Consider the following 15414-nt stretch of genomic DNA (forward strand, 5'->3'; position numbering starts at 1 on the left):
CATTACTAAGTCAGACCTTGCAAGACAGCTATAGACAGTTATGACTTTTACGTAAAAGTGCCATAGGCACTTATTCAGACACGAGACATGTTGAATTGCCATCAAATTTACGTACCAAGATGCATATCTGAGAGGAGCTACTGACAAATAATCACTGGAAAGTGGAGTGAGGAAACAACAAAATTTTATGAAAAAAAAAATTAGGAAAGAGCAATATTCCTGAGGACCACTTTAGCACAACACACAGAGAGACACAAAGAAACAAAGTGGAAGCGCTGTGGAAAATGTGCTGTCATTTAGTATCATTTTCTGAATCCTGTCTGGCCAGTTTTATGAATACGAGGCCAATGGAAACAAGTGCCGCTGCGGACTCCCAAAGATCCCAATATTACTGCGCTTTTCGAAATAAAACAGGCCAAAACTGCAACCAACCTATCATCTTCATATAATGTTACGCATTCTCTTTATCAAGTACATTTGCAGTAAGCTTGAGTGACTCATCATTTTCGCAGAGTATCCCCAGCACACGTCAGAACTCTCCTCCCCTCACCATCACCCTTTCACCCCAGAAGAGGGTTTATATTCCAGTTCAGTGCAATACGCCAACAGCCCTCAAGCCACATAACTGCTTCTTATTTTCACTGCAGCCTCTCCATGTCTCTTTTATGAGGGTTTTGCCAGAGCAGGACGGCTCTTTGGGTTTAGGAAAGAAAAGGCCCCACAGCTGCCAAAAACGATCGGTGGTTGAGAAACAATGGCACGCCCTGTGTGATTCTCACTGCTCCTCGAACCCCAGACGTCCTCCTTGCTGTAATCCTCTGTTCCTTTTATTTGTCAGATCATGGTTGCCTCCTCCAATTGGTTGTGTCAGCTTTGGCCCAGGAACACTGAGACGACCTGACCAACATGGTCGTGCCTCTTGCCAAAAGGACAGAGAAGAAAGGGAATGAGAGAAATGCTTTAATTGCTGCAAGAATCTAGACAGTTTGGGAAAATTTGTTTGAGAAATGTGCGGGTAATAAGACAGAGGCGAGGCGAAAAGTGGCGGTGTGATCCAGCGGACTCGAATTTGCTGCACTTCCACTTGCGACTTGTGTGGCACACACTCTCGCCTGGGCCACATTGAGACAACGGCGGAGAATCGAGAGCAATTATGAAAGTGTGGGTGTGTGTTTGTCACAGTGACGTGGATGGTGGCGGTTATGTAGATGCAGAGGAAAACCATGGGTAACTGAAGTTGACAGATGCGGAAGGGGTGTACACTTCCAAGATGCGAAGGAAACAATTAAGTAAATATGACTGAGCAGAGCAAGTTCCCATAGACATGAAGTCAACACACCACAGCCTAATTACTCTCGGAAGTAGAATTTATTCAGATATCACGTTTTGGGTTTGACATAAGTTGAAAGGACTTTTGAATAATTCTGAATATTTGGGATATTATTGATTCTTCCTTTTACAGCAAATGATCCTGGAAGAATTATTTTTACGGTAGCTATTACTGTAGTAATTTCTATGGAATAAGTGCAGAAAGCTGCTTCAGCCCCACTGCTTTGGACTTTCGCTGAGAGCTGTGAAAGTGATTACCGCTGTGGTTTCTGTCTGCATTTCAAACCTCTGCAGCAGTTTCATTCAGTGTTCAACTTTGACAGAAAATATTTGAATAAAGCACAAAATTGTGTCATCAAATACCTACACACTCATTCACTTCTGAGAGGTTCGGAGCAAAGAGACATTACCGCCCATTTCAGTGAGTTTATTGGAAGGGATGCGTGGGGAGAACAAGATTAATGGCTTTAACTTTATCTTGGCAAATCAAATTCCAATAAAGCTCAAAGAAAAATTAAAATCAAGCCAGTGCGAGCACTAAACTATGACTTGATTGATGCGGGTTGGGTAGAGTAGCTCCAAAAGCCTGCAGGTGATTCTTTTACAGCCCCAATATCCAATTCAAATGGAGGTTTTATTAGCAGACGATTGTTGATACAGGGACGCTCATTTCCTAAATGAAGTGCTGCTCACCTGGACGTGCCTGTCAGGAAGAAGGATTTATAATCTTCTGGTTTAACATTACAGTGTATAAACTTATGGATATTTAATTAGAACCCCTTAATCTTTGTTAAAGTTAATTTGAAGAAAATGGGTCCCAGCAAGCTGGACTGAGGGTCGTATGTGGAGCACCTTTTTTGGCCGTGTATTATAATGCATTTAACAGAGACGTTATCGTGACCATATATTGGTGAGTTGCAAACATTTCTGAATAACCTCTTTTTTCGTAAAGTTCAAGCAGTTCAGTATTTTCTTCAGAATTTAATGTGTAGCTCAAAGACACTTAAGCAGGGTGAATCCGAGGATACCAGCGTTGGAATGGAACTACCATTGAGTCTGACCAACACTGACTTTGTTCCCCGGAGTCATGCTTTGCACAAAGAGAAGCTTTTGTTTGATATTTTGATAGTTTGATGACTCAAGTCTTTCTGGGTAAAGAAACCATGTCATGTCATTGTGTATAATCTCTCAATTTAAAGGCAGTTTTCCAACAGAAGAGTTACAGCTATTTCATAATAACTCTCTATCTTTATTGCAGACTGTGACTCTCATTTTCTTCCCAGTCTCCCTTTCATTCCTGCTGTCCTCCTTGCATCAATGCTGTGTTGCGTCTTTCATTCGCATTTTGGAGAGTCATTCAGTCGGTCGAGTTCTCTGCCTCCTTCACTGCAGGATGCCCTGCTGGCTGTGGGGTTCAGGGTGAGGGCAACCTTGTGATGCCAGTAGTCTTAGAAGTACTGATAGGGCAGGCCAGAGGGAGGCCTGATGGATGGAAACCATTATGGGTTTTGAGCCCCTTCAGGCTTGGGTCAAAGAGGGCCAACAGAGAACAAGACTGGATAAATATGGATGACCTGACAGGAAAACATGATCGTAACCTCAATAACCTCACTTAGACCTTGGACCATTTTGTAAACTTAGTGTATTACAAGCCAATCACAACACCAAAATAAAGGTAAAGACAAAGTACATATGAATATTAGCTTTTTCTCTTTCCTGCCTTAACATGTTTCAGATAACATCATGCAGACACCTTTTCAGCAACAAACCAACATGTCCCACATCTTTGCTCATGACCATTTTTATCTTCATAGCTTTAGCTGCACTTGAGGATAATACCCATTAACGCCAGTATGGAGGCATGGGGCAAGGCATATGCGGAGCTGGAGTGGACGCAGTTGGTGGTGGCCTGTGGTCAGGTGCCAGTCAGGCCATCATCAAGAGAACGCCAGCCCCATGAGAGAAGATATCACCATAGCCTGGTTGGCTGACAGCTTCAGGGCCCTTATTGAAAAATCAATGTCCATTTGTGCGTCCAGCTCACCTGGCTGTCTGCCAGCTCGGCTGAAGTCACCTAATGAAGCCTGATCCCGTTACCTGATTCCTGATTCACTGAGTCAAAGTGACTTTGCAGCTGAAGTCATCCACCCATCAGAAACCTCGGGGGTGAGTTCAACATGAACCATGCAGCATGTTGTTGTTGTTTATGTTGTTGTTTTAGTTTGCATTCTTGTGCTCTTTTCGGTGTGGAGTTGCATCCTGACATGTAGATCTACTGGTCTCTGCAATTGCATGCAATCATGGTGAAAGTCGTCATCTAATTGTCTGAACCCTCCTAATGTGTTCAAAAAGGGTTTACACCGTTAAGTGTTCACGGGTCAAATTTGACCCATGTTTGAATTCACTAATGAGCACTCAAAAAAAACAAATTATCATCTGTTTTATCTGCCAAGTGACTTATTATTCATCCATAACCATAATGTGTGTATATATATATATATATATATATATATATATATATACTTACGTTGATATTTTATGTACCTTAGACCACATTTAACTTACAATGTACAAATCGTTTTTAGTTTAAAATAGGAACAATTTATCTATTTTATTGCTTATGATGAACAGAACAGGCAAATAAGACCATGGGATGATCTGATAAACAAAATAGTTCCCAAAATAACTTGTTTATATTTTCTTATACGTTAAAATGAGTAATTATTGTTACATCTCTTGTGTTATGGGTCAAAATTGCCATATATACTTCCCTATGAAAAAAGGAGAAAAGTCAATTTGATTTACAAAAACAACTTTTTATTTCGGTCAATTACACAAGTGTGTTAGTGTGTGTGCATGTGTGTGTGTGTGAGTGTGTGTGTGTGTGTGTGTGTGTGTGTGTGTGTGTGCGTGCGTGCATGGTGTGCCAGGTGTGCCGTAAGATGTGAGAAATAAAGAGTGAGAAAGCTCCAGTCTATATGCTATACAGCTGGGGGGACAGGAAATGTGTGTCAGTCTGTGTATGTTTGTGTGTGTGTGTGTGTGTGTGTGTGTCTGTCTGTCTGTCATAGGCTACGTTGGGGGACAAATTTCAGACTAAAGACGAGTTAATTGGGGATGGCTTGTCCAATTGAGGACCAAAGCTGATTTTTAGGTCAGTGGTTAAAGTTAGGGTTAGTTTAAGGTTATGGTCAGGGTTAGGGGAAGTCTCCAGGAAATTAATTTAAGTATATACAATGTGTGTGTGTCTGTGTGTTGTGCCAGGTATGTGGTGAAATGTGAGAAATAAAACACAAGAAAGCCACAGCCTATATACTGCTATTGAGCTGGGGGACAGGAGATGTGTGTGTGTCTGTGGGGTGTGAGTAAAAGAGACAGTAGAAGGGTGTGCGTTCGGTCATATTAGCTGCGTGCCACTCCACAATTAAATTCAAGTCAATATGCTTTCTTGGCATGAAACATAATTTTAATATTATTACATAATATTATTATACTATTTTTATAGGATTTCATTACTATTATTTTTGTTTTTTGTAACTTTTGTTATTCATGATGGTTTGGCAACATTTACTATGTTTTTCTCTGCATAAACAACCCATAATTACTACTGGGTCCAATTTGACCCATAACACAACAGATGTAACTTTTTTATATGCATTTAAAAATGTAAATAAATTATCAAAATGTGTTTTATTGTATTCAGTAGGCCATTGTAGAAGATGGAATGAAGCCTTGTTTTGATCAGAAAAAATGAAAAGAATGTTTCACACATCTAAACTTGAAAACGGGTCAAATTTGACCCAAACACAATAGGAGGGAGAAGGGATGTTGTTAAGGCTCATGGTAGATGAAATATATATACAAATATGGGTTTACATTGAATTCAGATGTACTTATACTTTATACTCACTGGTCATATGCAGACATAAAAAGGTTTTTTTTTATATAATAAATACTAATTTCTTTTTTTTTAAGATATATTTTGGGCATTTCTTGCCTTTAATGAATAGCTGATAGTAGACAAGCAGACAGGAAACAAGGGTAGAAAGAGGGGCATGACATGCAACAACGGTCCCTAGCCGAACCAGGGACGTCACTGTCATGTGGGATGCGTAGTAACCACTCGGCTACCAGGGCACTCCATAAATACTAGTTTCTGACTCATAACAGCCTTCATTTCAACATCCATGTCGTAATTATGGAAATGAAGGAAACTTGGATTCAAATACATCTGACTTAAAAATACAGTGTTTGAAAACCAAACAAACAAGGATGCCTGATGTCAGCCAGAATCCATTTTTCAAAGTAATTAAGACCCAACTTTAAGGAATATAGACATATCTTGTCAATGCACAGTATTTTCAACCCTCACATGACCTACTCTCCAATCATAGTCTTGAATCATCCAGCGACATGAATGTTCACAAATCATAAACATGAGAATCTTTCCCACCTCTATCTTTGATCCCATATGATATGAACATGGCTTAATTCTCACTACATCAGGTCAATATTGTTAAATTAAATACTTCCTCAAATTCCTCTGATTGGTGCTTGTTTGTTGGCCAGGAGTCCTGCTCAGTTTGCCTTTGTCAAGACCTTTGGATCCACCCGCTCCACTGAGTCGACTGATTTGTCTGGCATCATGACATGAAACAGTGGTTTATTGTTTGAAAAAGTGATTGATCCAATGAGCGCCCCGGGAGGACTAACAATTAGACAATCAGTGCCATGGGTGGGACTAATGTCGTTGTCAAGCTGTTGTCAAGCGTTGCCAAGCTGTGAGCCAGAACCAAGGAAGAGTAAAACTAGGCAGTGCTGATCAAATACAATTCAAGTTTCTGTCACTGCATTGCCCGTTTCTCGCTTCAAATGTTTTCAGAAACATATTTTAGTGTACTGTTTGGCTGTAATACGAGAACATTTGTGACCCGGCTGCCATGTTAAAAACAGATGAGTCAAAACCAAGCACCACCCAGTTCACAGTACGTCACCCACCACGTCACCACCAGCCAGAGCATTTAATGGTAATCAAATAGAATCCCTCTCCCCCATGGAAATTGGTTAGAGTGGAGGCAATGTCAGACCGAAGATGAAAATGGATTGTAACGAGTTGAAAATTCTGTCTGATATCAGGCAGTTTCTCAGTGGGATCTTCCTCATTGACCAGGCAAGCAGGCATGACAGGATTTTTAGGAGGCAGATAATTCACCAATGTTTTACCAAAAAGACATGTTTGGGGCATATTGAGAATATAAGTGGATACTGAAACTACTCATGCTGTATAGCATGAGTAGTTTGAGTGACAGAAGTCGAGTATAAAATGAAAGACTTAAAGTTCCAAACTGTTTTGTTAATGTTGATAGGATGGAGTGAGGAATTCCATTCTTGCAATAGTGCTGTTTTAGCACTGGAAAACTTGGGTAACCCCTCTAATAGCATACCGTAAATGACTCATACCAGGATGGATTGCTAAAACCAAAATGCAGCCTGTATCCTAGACTATACACTGTACAGTAGATTGTAACTGTGGTCATCTTTTCAAGCTTTGTGGATAAACCACTGTAATATCACAGCTGAGACTGAGGCTTTTCTTCCAGTCACTCCACTCACAGTTTACCATTAGATGGATGGCAGGACTACACTATGGTATTGTGTATTGTGATACATTTTTAGCCCATGCGAGGACTGTGGTCTAATTGTGTCCGGGAAACCTTTCCCGTGTGTAAATGCTCGGCCACTCTGACTGATCATTATGTTAAATGTCAGCTGGCTTTAAAGTTGTGGCCGAGGCAGCTGAGCAGCAAAGCCACCCTTCTTCGGTGGATTACTGCTCTCTGTGAAGTTTCATCTGTCCACGGATGAACGGCCGGCAGCGGCAGCAGGCTATAATCCTTCAGGCCACAACAGCAGTGCCTGATCCAAGGTGGAATGAAACATCTAACTGTAAAACCCCAATCAGAATTAAAATCCCAGAAACTCTAGTGGACTAGGGCAGCAAGCTGATCTGGTGGCTGGGGCACTATAAGAAACCTACTGTGATTTTTACAGTAACTAACTAGTAGCAATTGACATGTAACTTACTGTAAAAAAAAGTTTATATTTACAGTTAGTAGCAATATTATAACTGTAAAATGAAACAGTACTTTAATGATACTGTATCTACAGTTACAGTAGCTGTATGTAATTGTAAAATAAAATACAGTAATTTTATGTTACTGTGTATTGGATTAAAGCACCAGACATTTTGCAGTAAATTAGATTATGGTTATTCATGTAATACTGTAAACTTTCAAACCACACTTCTATGGGTACAAAACCAACTCTTTAAATGACAATTATATATTGTTAACTGTTGAACAGGAAAAAACATTAACCTATTTCAATTGTGTGCAGGGATTGTGCACCATGTTCACAGTAATCTCATGGCCTTCTTCCATATGGCAGGAATACCCACGCTGAATAGTGAACTGCTGCAATTATATCTGTGATGCACAGTGCAAATGGTTTTCCCTTGGACAGGACAGCAGAACAATATAAGTTGTTTATCTCAATTACAAATTAGACGTGCGCTGGTTCACACAAACTAGTAAAAGAGCCTGTTGCCTGCAGCTCTTCGCGTACCAGCTCACTGTGGCTGCCTCCTCTTTTACCCATCCTCCTTTGCAATATATAAATCTGATCTGCTGACCAAACAGCACAAAAATTTTTGCTGTCTAGACTAATATTTGCTGACCATAGTGCACTCAGTTTTGCATTTCCTGTACATGCTTCATAATAAAAGCCACACAGAGGTATACCAATGAGAAGCTCATAATATGAAGTAGCAACAGCAGGAAATGTTTGGAGTGCATGGGCATCAACTCAACACAGTAAATAAGAATGTTTTCTTCTTCTTGTTATAATTTCTGAAAACATTCTACCTTGTCTCCTCTAGCCATAAAAGTAGCAGGGACCATGTGCAGCTCTCTGTCCTCTAAAAGTCATTCTGTAACTCACAAGGTCAATAAAGTTTTCAGATCTATATATTACAAACATTAGTAAATGTTACAAAGACAACATTAAAAATCCAATATGTAAAAAGCTTGTTTAAATATGTAGCCACAGTTAAACAAATCCTCACAAAAAAATACTGACATAATTTCTTAAGCCCACTACAAGAAAAAAAAAAATCAAATAACTGAACTTGACAATATACTAGACAATGTAATTTTCTTGAAACAAAACACTCTCGGTCAATCTAAACAAGGATATTCAATTGTGGGAGATGTCATGTAACCAGGTGGGCAGGTGTCCATAGAGTCTTCAGAATGGTGTTTGTGCATGCGTACTTGTCTGTAAAGAAAAGCCCACCTCTGTCTTTGCAACACAAGTCTGCTGGGCCAGAAAGATTTGGATCCTTGCATGTTAGGAGCCGATTGATTTCCAGGGGTGCAAACTGGTGATGGGTCAAAAAGATGATAACAGGTGAGAACACCCCTGAAAACAGGGTGTACTGGGAAAGAAATTCAGCCCTGGACTTACCTGCTGGGATCGGCCAGGGGGCTCAGGGACAATGACCAATGCGTGGTATCCAGGGCCCTTCCCTTAACAAGCTAACTTTACCACTCCCATAATTACTTTGAAAACAGCTTGTTTATTGTGAATGTGCTCCACACTGCCTGGAAGTGTTGCTAGCTGCCTGAAGCAGCCAAAAGTTATTTCAAGTTTGCGACATGAGACAGTCTATCCAGCAGTAGCTGAGTTTAGCCAACAGAGCAGACAGCAAGATGTTAGCTTGTGCATCAATGTAATGACACAGGGTGGATAAATTTTTATTCCTAGGATGGCGAAGTCATGACCCACCCTACTCTGCCTCTGATTGTCTAGTATTCATTGCCTTCGTTGGTTGGGTTGGTTAGGTTTATGGATGAGCAGTGAGACTGGTTAGAGTTAGGTTGAGAATATCACAGTAAGCCAATCAGAGGCAGAGTAGGGCAGGTCATGCCTTTGTCATCCTAGGAAATAACGTACTGCCAAAGGGTGAACGCGACAGAAAATGTGTTATGCCTACTCGCAGATGACTTGGATGAGATTTAGTGCCATCCTCCCCAAAATATTTTTTTTGCAGATCTACGCAATTCATGTGGATGACGTAAAAACGGCAAATTTCGCCAATAGGTGACACGTTTGCACTCCTGAATTCAATTTTGATCCTCCACTGCTGCTGCATATTCTTCAGCAAATTGAATGACAGCTACTGTAGATGACAGAAAAATATATTTTTTTACTATTATTGTTAGTTTCATAGCTAAGCTATGATCAAGAAATGTTTTTAAGACTGTCAAACATAGGAGTAATCTTTTGAAAAATAGGTTACACCTAACAAGATTTTAATTACCTATGCTAACAAACTTTTAAAGACATCTTAATAGTAATGTTAGTAATCATAGGGAAAATGCAAGTAAAAAGAATGTAAAGGACATGGGATGTGAAGCAAAAATACTGATGAGCAATACCTTTTGTACAGACTCCAGCGATGTCGTTGTTTCCTCCTGATATTTAACAGTGAACATATAGTAAAATGTGAAGAGGAGCATCCATTTGGTCACACACAGAATCTCAGGTTCAGGTTCTCTGGCGAGTTAATAATCAAACACTGAATTGACAACAATTCTATTACTTTAAAGTGGCAATGTCGAAGATCTCCCTTTTGTTCTCTTTGGCGTCACCATATAGTGTTAAGCAGTAATTGCAGGTGTGTTTTTGGAACTCACTCGACTCCCAGAGATCCAAAAGTTGCCACCAACACCTGGTTCATAATAATCATAATACTGCAAATGCAAGAGCTTTCATCAGTGGGCCATAAGCTCAGTCACCATTGTGTTACCTCATTCGGCCATAGATAGTGACTTAACAGACATTTATTTTTAAATGAAAATCTTCAAGATTATAAATTTGAAGTATTGTTTTCTCTGTGAAAAGTTATAAACTTGCACAACAGAGACAGCATCATCTAAGCAGATGACTGCTGCAGTGCTTGTGTTTAAGCCAAATTGAATATAAAATATAAATATAAAATGTCTGAAAACAGGCACATAACATAACAAGCACAACTGCCACAAAAGCTGACTAAATTAGCTTTGTCTGTGGATTTTCAAAGAACTATTCATAAATAAATAAAAATCTAACCTTACACAGTGAGACCTGGGATGATGGGGAGAGACTGGACTCATCAGCAGGAGTGGTCGTTACCTGTGAGAAGTAGAAATAAGATGAGGATTAACAGCCATGCACAACTTTGGAGAACATCATTTTTACTGAGTGATTACTTTTTAATTAACTGTCCTTTCATTACAAAATGATATGTCAGATATATATATGTATGTGTGTGTGGGTGGGTGATATATATGGATGGGTGACAAATTAAAGAAAAAAATGGTATAGGTATGAATGCTTAAACCATACAGTGAGGGGATCTGGTGGCTTTGTTATGCTGTGGGGGAGCATTTTGCTGGCATGGTTTTGGTCCACTTGTCCCCTTACAGGGAAGAGTCACTGCAAGTCATTATAAAGTTGTTCTGAGTCATCACCTTTATCCTATGATGAATCATTTCTATCCTGATGGGAGTGGTCTCTTCCAGGATAACAAGCCCCAATTCATAGGGCATGAGCAGTCACTGAATGGTTTGATGAGTATGAAAATGATCCTATGAATCATATGCTATGACGTTCACAGTCACCAGATCTCAACCTAATTGCAAACGCATGGGAGATTTTGGACTGACGTGTTAGACAGCGCTCTCCACCACCGTCATCAAATCGACAAATGAGGGAATATCATTTGGAAGAATGGTGTTCCATAGCCTTGGCATTGATTCTACAAGTCTCTGGACTCCTCTGGAGGGACGAACACCATTCAGAAATGTTTCATCATAGGATAAAGGTGATCACCCGAACCATGCCAGCAAAATGCCCCCCAAAGCATAACATATCACATACAAACATCTTGGAACACAGTAATTTCATACAGTTTTGCAGTAGACTATATTCTTCTTTGCCTCATTTTGCCATCTCTATCAGGCCTAACGTTAGAGAAATTAATTATTAAGTTATAAAAATTGAAAAAAGGGTGATGTTTTCACAGTGAACTGGTGTAACAGTGTTGAGTTTGCTAGGGGGTGACACAGGCTAAACAAACGTTACAGAGCTCTCACATGCCCTTTGAACACAGAAGATACAAAGCGTTCATCTGTAACAATAAGGCCTGTTGACAAGTTACAACATTGTAACATTAAGCTGTTCCAGTTTAACACAATGCACAGTCAGGTTAGCTATGGATATATGTTAACTAGCTAAGGTAGTAATGATAGCACAACATACTTCTGAGCAGCCAGAGATTGATGTTAATAATTTAACTACAAATACTAGCTTGGTGTAATATCTGGTGTCAGTCACAACCAAATGTTTTAATGTTGAAGACACTTACTGATCAGCTGCTGATGTCGGTAACTGCTGCTGCTGCTGCTGCTCAGGACTGTTTACTCCTCTCCACACTGCAAGAAGTGCACTGTCCACACTGCAAAAAATATCTGTTGAACAGATGTCTTTGAAGTTCTTGGGGAGTTGTGGTCTTCCATATATTCATATATGCATATTCCGAGTTTGTTGCATCCACTTTCAGAGTACTCTACAGTCAAATGTTAGCTGGTAAAGTTAGCAAGATGCAGGATGTCAGAAAGTCCACATTATCCATCTATGATACCGCCTGACAACTTTAAAAATCCTTTAAGGTAAAAAAAGAAACAAAGCAAAAGATAACATAGCAATCCAAAAGCTGTCAAGTCCCAAACCGGCTGCAGTGAAGTATTTTGGCATTTTGACAGAGATCAAATGATGCATTTCGTTGGCTCAACCAATCAGCTCATGACTTCACAGAGGCCTGTCTTGACCTGATAAACACTGAGACAAATTTAAAAACAAACAGCCTGCAGAAGCATGAAAAAATAAGGCCATCTTGAAGTATTTGAATTCATATGAAAAAATAAATGATTTCAAATTAATGTTTAAAGTCTTTAATTGGCACCATGAATGGGAGGGTTTTATTTGAAGGTATTACAAAATAATCATCAAAATAGTGATTTTCTTTAAAAAAAAAAAAAAGAAAAGAAAAGGGAAAGTGAGTACCTTAACAACAGTAACATAATGGTTTCTGCTGTAGTATGAATATTACTGTGATTTTCTACAGTAGTGTGTCAATAACTGTGATTTCTACAGTATCATGTTGTTTTTGTGTTTTTAGGCCAAATACATGGTACTATTTTGTAAATGATATTCACAGTAATTAACTGTGCGGAAACACAGTAAATTACCGTGGCTTTCACAGCCATTTTTTACAGTGTACGGTACATGACGCAGATATACAATCCCTCTCCATCCGGCCGGGTGCTGTGCTCTTTCCTCCAGCCTTGGAGAAGAAAAGGGGGTTTTGATGATGAAGTGTTTAGAAGACCATTCCTGATGTACCTTCAGTAAAGGGTGAGTCATATTGGGCAGGGGGAGAGGAGGGAGGAGGAGTGAGGTCAGTGAGGGTGAGGGGGAGAGAATGATGGGGAGGAAGTTGATGAAGGAAGGGAAGGAAGAAGAGAAGGGGGAGGAAAAGAAAGACTGCTGAGGGCATTGCTCATGATAAGAGACACCCTCATCCAGGAGGGAGAGTGCTCTGCCTTTAAAGCGGCCGATGCTCTCAAAGTTGAGCTGGCATTCATTACTAGAATGACGTAGTCTGTCTGTACACCTTGTCTGTCCCTAGTCTGACCCTGAAATCACACTGGCCCCTGCCTCCTCTCATTGAAGGGGAACCAGAGGAGTAAATTTGAGTCGAGTACAGTAGAAATTCTCCAACATACATGTGACATAACGTTCTCTTGAACATTTCTCAAGATATTGGGAATGCCCCTCTTGGTGCTTCCGTCTCCCCCAAACAGCAACCCCGCAGCTCCGACTCTCCTGTCCCCCCTTCCTCTATGCTGGAGCCTCGCAGAGGAGGCAGTGTGTAATGCAATTTGGTTGATTAAAAGAAAACATTAAAGCACTACCTTATTGAATTTGACGGCACGTACGGATCCGGATCTCACCGGCCACTCTGTTTTATTGGCCGGGATAAAGGGGATCACGTCATTCCCCATCACCCCCACCTCTGCACCAGCCTCCCCACCCACGAGCCCCGCCTTCCTTCATCCCTTCCAGCCCTAGACAAACCTTGGCAGGAGGACGTCCTGGCAGGACAGAGATTTGTTTAGACCCCCCTCTCCCTCTTTTCCGACTCCCCGCCCTTTCTCGTTGCGCCTCTCTAACCTTGGCCACCACAACAGAGAGAGGGGGACAGAGTGACAGAGCAAGACATTACAGAGGGATGAAAAGAGAGTGAGAGAGAGACCCTTGGCATCACTAAAGAGGAGTCATTTTGTTTGTGTCAATAAACAGGCTGATAGGTCATTAATCTCATGAGCGGATGGGTTAGAGGTAGTCACCTCCGTGACTGTCTGTCCAAGATGACTCATCCGTTGTTCCTAACAGGTTCCAAGTCTCATAGTCTATAATTTAGACTCAGACGTGCCTTTTGGGGACGAGGGGGGGGGGGACTTGGGGACAGAGATGAAGGGGGTGTAGCCTTCAGTGAATATCAAACACCTGCCAATCTCCTCAGCAGAGGCCAAGTTCGCTCTCAGCTCGCCATATTCAGTCCATTTATTAGAGTTATGGTGATGGGGCTGGTCCGCCCAGTCATGTACGGGAGCAACAAAACAACTTCTGAATGGAAGTCCTGTGTTTAGATGACATCATCTGTGGCTGTTTCAATTATGCTGCTAGAAATGAATAACAGCACACAAGGGATGACATAATGTATCGGCAGAATGTTGAGCCACTGAATTTAGACTTTTAATCCATACTGGCATCATTGCATTGTTGACTGTAAAGACTTAATTACATCACCTACAGGACAATGATAAAAGAAAAACTTTTTTGTCTGGAGAAGGACTGACAGAAGATGTATTTTGCTGAATTTGGGATTGACGTTCACTTTGATTCAAGGTGATCAATATATTACTGAATAAAGGCATTAGTATACTTCAAACAAAGTTCTTGTCAGTTGGTCGAACAACATCTGTAAACAACTTTGTTTTCTGTTACTTTTGGGGCATAGAGAAGGCTGATATCAATTTTGTCTTTGGGTGTTCAGTGAATGGTCCAGGACATGCTAAGGCATCAGTACAATTAAAGCAAAGTGCTTGCCTCCATCTTTCTGACATCTGCATTGGAGACCATGTGTGCGACAATTTCTGTTAACTTTCCGAAACCCATGGTCCACAAACCAACATTCACAGTCATGCAGTTATTGGCCATTTTTCCTTCTTCACAAAGCTACTTCTGTCTCTATTTGTGTGTATAAAGTGCAACACCATGAATGCCTATTTGGAACAACTTTAAACACGTGTGCCTTAAGAAGTGGCTGGACAAAACTTTGTGCAAACTAGTTTATGTAATGCATACGCCAGCCTCTAGCTTGGCACATTGGCTTGAGACAGCAGCTCCAGAGTTGTCTTATTTGCATGTTTTGTCTTCCTATCTGGTAAGTTAGTGACTTTTACAGTCAGGAATCACCAGCTGTTGATGGTCAGTAGAAACCTCCAAAACCATAGGCTTTGATTATGTGCAGGGATTTGGAGATGTTGGAAGGCACTGTTGATGGGGCAGGACAGAGTAGTGGAAAGTAAGGTAACTAATAGCTTCTACTGTTGAGTAAATAGTAATGTAATTAGCAATCACTTATTTGTAAGTAATGTATAATTATTTCATGTTTCAAGTAACTTTGAAGTCATCATGCTCATCAACAAAATCACATTTTGCCTCAATTACTCACATCATACAGTATCCTACTATTCATAAACTAAAGACAGAATTGCATTGTTTCTTACCATCACCCTCTGTACTTTTATGTAAAACAGTTTTAACAATGATAACTTTGGATGTTGAGTTACTCAGCTTGAAAGACTGCTCCTGAGCAAACCCACATGTTTTGCAGTGTCAAAGGGAAAGAGAGGA

At 40.5% G+C, this 15414-nt stretch overlaps 1 long non-coding RNA gene across 3 annotated transcripts in view; it reads left to right on the plus strand.

Moving 5' to 3' along the window:
• LOC121905963 overlaps positions 1 to 15414 on the plus strand; it is a 25547-nt gene continuing 10133 nt past the window's right edge. For 2 of the 3 annotated variants that reach the window (XR_006098501.1, XR_006098502.1), the window contains exons 1-2: positions 1 to 3495; positions 12695 to 12846. This is a non-coding gene — a long non-coding RNA (uncharacterized LOC121905963). The remainder of the gene's footprint in view (positions 3496 to 12694; positions 12847 to 15414) is intronic. The other variant, XR_006098503.1, reaches the window with a different exon arrangement.

The sequence above is a fragment of the Thunnus maccoyii genome, chromosome 10 (genome assembly GCF_910596095.1).
Source record: "Thunnus maccoyii chromosome 10, fThuMac1.1, whole genome shotgun sequence".
NCBI lineage: Eukaryota > Metazoa > Chordata > Actinopteri > Scombriformes > Scombridae > Thunnus > Thunnus maccoyii.